Here is a 4,390-nt window from a genome sequence, read left to right as displayed (position 1 = left end):
TCTTCAGGTATGTTGGCAACAAGAAGAAAGCCAAGGAAAGTGTGGGCCCCTTAATGAATGAGGGAGGCAACCTAGTGACAGAGGATGTGGAAAAAGCTAATGTACTCAATGCTTTTTTTGCCTCTGTCTTCACTAACAAGGTCAGCTCCCAGACTGCTGCGCTGGGCATCACAACATGGGGAATAGATGGCCAGCCCTCTGTGGAGAAAGAGGTGGTTCGGGACTATTTAGAAAAGCTGGACGTGCACAAGTCCATGGGGCCGGACGAGTTGCATCCGAGAGTGCTAAAGGAATTGGCGGCTGTGATTGCAGAGCCATTGGCCATTATCTTTGAAAACTTGTGGCGAACGGGGGAAGTCCCGGATGACTGGAAAAAGGCTAATGTAGTGCCAATCTTTAAAAAAGGGAAGAAGGAGGATCCTGGGAACTACAGGCCAGTCAGCCTCACCTCAGTCCCCGGAAAACTCATGGAGCAGGTCCTCAAAGAATCAATCCTGAAGCACTTAGATGAGAGGAAATTGATCAGGAACAGTCAGCATGGATTCACCAAGGGAAGGTCATGCCTGACTAATCTAATTGCCTTCTATGATGAGATTACTGGTTCTGTGGATGAAGGGAAAGCAGTGGATATATTGTTTCTTGACTTTAGCAAAGCTTTTGACACGGTCTCCCACAGTATTCTTATCAGCAAGTTAAAGAAGTATGGGCTGGATGAATGCACTATAAGGTGGATAGAAAGTTGGCTAGATTGTCGGGCTCAACGGGTAGTGATCAATGGCTCCATGTCTAGTTGGCAGCCGGCGTCAAGTGGAGTGCCCCAGGGGTCGGTCCTGGGGCCGGTTTTGTTCAATATCTTCATAAATGATCTGGAGGATGGTGTGGTTTGCACTCTCAGCAAATTTGTGGATGATACTAAACTAGGAGGAGTGGTAGATACGCTGGAGGGCAGGGATAGGATACAGAGGGACCTAGACAAATTGGAGGATTGGGCCAAAAGAAATCTGATGAGGTTCAATAAGGATAAGTGCAGAGTCCTGCACTTAGGACGGAAGAAGCCAATGCACAGCTACAGACTAGGGACCGAATGGCTAGGCAGCAGTTCTGCGGAAAAGGACCTAGGGGTGACAGTGGACGAGAAGCTGGATATGAGTCAGCAGTGTGCCCTTGTTGCCAAGAAGGCCAATGGCATTTTGGGATGTATAAGTAGGGGCATAGCGAGCAGATCGAGGGACGTGATCGTCCCCCTCTATTCGACATTGGTGAGGCCTCATCTGGAGTACTGTGTCCAGTTTTGGGGCCCACACTACAAGAAGGATGTGGAGAAATTGGAGAGAGTCCAGCGCAGGGCAACAAAAATGATTAGGGGTCTGGAACACATGACTTATGAGGAGAGGCTGAGGGAACTGGGATTGTTTAGTCTGCAGAAGAGAAGAATGAGGGGGGATTTGATAGCTGCTTTCAACTACCTGAGAGGTGGTTCCAGAGAGGATGGTTCTAGACTATTCTCAGTGGTAGAAGAGGACAGGACAAGGAGTAATGGTCTCAAGTTGCAGTGGGGGAGGTTTAGGTTGGATATTAGGAAAAACTTTTTCACTAGGAGGGTGGTGAAACACTGGAATGCGTTACCTAGGGAGGTGGTAGAATCTCCTTCCTTAGAAGTTTTTAAGGTCAGGCTTGACAAAGCCCTGGCTGGGATGATTTAATTGGGGATTGGTCTTGCTTTGAGCAGGGAGTTGGACTAGATGACCTTCTGAGGTCCCTTCCAACCCTGATATTCTATGATTCTTTGAATGGATCAGAGGAGAATGCAATGGGAGAATCTCTTGTCCTGATTCTGAGTCATCACATTTAACCTGCTCTGGCATTTCTAGTTATATGAAACTGGATGTATCTTATACCTCTCTGTTGTTACCCCAAAATTTGGACCCAAGGCGCCCCAATAATGGCTTTCCTATAACTGTAAACCATTTGTCAATTTGGCTCATCTCAATGCGTAACAGGAGGTGGCCTGCCTTAGAGGAATTGCGCGGGTTTTACCAGGGAGTTTGTCTCTGATCCTCTGAGGACTCCCCAGAAAAGACTAGTTCTGTTAACCCATGAGAGGACACGGATGTAGCCTTCCACTCAAAGGACTGATGTTCAAGCAGTAATTCTTTGAAAACAAAGTAACATTTATTTAAAGGAAATATTCATTTACCATACATTTAATAGCTTTAAGAAAGAACTCACTGTGATACATAACACATAGCCCATAGTACAGTGGCATTGCATTTAGAAATCATAAAGTAAGGTGACGCAATAGACTACACAAACCACATAGCAGATACAATGTTGCAAAGCATGGTACACATCAACCCCTTATACATATGTATAAAACAACATTACAATATCTACACATTGAATGACCACCAACCAGTCACAAATTGTGTTTCTGATCCCAGCCCTCTTTATTGCATTCCAGTTCTCTGACTCCCAATCAGCACCTAGGTCCAGTACAGTGAAAAGTTATTTAAAAACTTTTCTCACTAGACAAAATGTTCTTCTGAACCGCAAAGGGCCAGCACATTGCCAGGTCAATATTAGGTTGGACCTTACCCAAAATACCACGGTTCCAGTCAGTCCTTTAGTAACCAAAACTAAAGGTTTATTTTAAAAGAAATAAAAAGAGAGTTGTTAAATGTTTAAAGCACTCAGATACATACAGTGACTTGAGAGTCCATGTATCGGGTTCTTAGGAGTATTGATGAGTTGCTGGCTTGAAAGTCCCTCTGGAAGACATCCACAGCTTGAATGGTCATTTAGTCCTTTATTCAATGCTTCAGCTTGTACAGGAGTTGTTCCAGAGGTAGGGAGCAGGACTGAAGACAAAATGGAGACGATGCAGTTGCCCTTTATATTCCTTTTACCATGTGGCTTGTACTTCCTGTGTCCCAAACACAAGCTTCTCAGCACATTGCATGGAAAAGCCTTAGAGTTCTGTCCACCAGCCTGCCCCTACATACCTTGCTGACTCATAAGGTGTATCCTCTGGCTCCTTTCCGTGGGTTCGTTCTACCGCTGATGACCTTTGATGGGCCATTGAACGGGCTAGACAGTGCTGATGCCAATCTGTCTGGGGGTTTCACTCAGAAACACGGCTCAAGTTTGGAAATATAAATATACTATACATATCTATAACTCACAATACAGAGGTGATACAAACATATCAATAAGATTATCATATTAGGCAAATTGTAATATTTTTTCAGATACCTTACATGGCATATCTGGTAAGATTCCTTGCAATTTTATAATATTGGTATCAACAGTATCATAAAATGTCTCCCATATTCCATTCAGCATCATACCCCCCATGCAAAATTGATGCAGAAAGTGGTGTCCCTAGACACTGCTGAATGCATCATAGGAATTTCCCATTCTTAGTTTTATATTACTACAGCTTCTAACCTTATATTAGACGTATCACTGTATAACAGAAATGATTTGTCAAAATCATGTGTGACTAAATCAGGTTCTTTATATAAAGCTTCTTTCATTTTCTGAACATTTTTCTCCTCTGATGTTGCTCTAATGTAGTTGTGAATGCTCTCAAGGTGGAATTACCTTGGCATTTAGTTATGACAGCAATGTGGTAGTGGGCCTCAGTTTCCCTCTTCATCAGCAAATTAGGTTTGTAATGGCTTTCCTGCTGTGAAAAGTTCTAAAATTGCTTACAAGTATCAGCTGTAACTTTTCACTGTTATAAGGCTTTCTAGCATATAGTTGGTTTTCATTCAAAGATACAGCATGACCATACGGGCCTTTAAAATGGTGTGTGTTTTCAGGTACTGTTCCCAATATGTTTAAAGGCTTTTCATCAAGGTCATACACATTGTATCTTCATATGAGGGTTCACATCAAAATCAAATTCATCAGAAGGCTTAACCTTAACAGTAACACCAAATTTGTTTCAAGTGAGTAGTCAGTGTTTGTAAGTATCTTGGTCATACGATGCCTTTTGTTTCACTGAATCCATTGGGCAGCCATGTGTGTCCTGTGTACTAATAGCTATGGGCAGATGTGATGCATGGCTAGAAAAGGTTAAACATCCTGCAAAATAAATAACCCTCAAAAGACTTGTGGGGAGATAATGTTTTTGTTTTTGTGTATTTACATATGTATGAGAAGGGTCGACAGTGTAATCAACAGTCCCTGTCTATGCTGTATTCTGATAATTCAGAGGTCAAAGGATCATACTATCATTTAAATGAATTGTAAACACGGGATATCTTGGTATTCATCTCCGAAATGTACTGTGAATGGTGGAGAAACAAGCAAATGGCCCTATGTTAATTGGTATAGCTAAGTACTGGTGATGCACCTCGTACAAAGTCATCCTAATTACAGTTTG

The sequence above is a fragment of the Caretta caretta genome, chromosome 3, assembly GCF_965140235.1.
Source record: "Caretta caretta isolate rCarCar2 chromosome 3, rCarCar1.hap1, whole genome shotgun sequence".
Classification (NCBI taxonomy): domain Eukaryota; kingdom Metazoa; phylum Chordata; order Testudines; family Cheloniidae; genus Caretta; species Caretta caretta.
Note: the sequence above shows the minus strand (reverse complement) of the source record.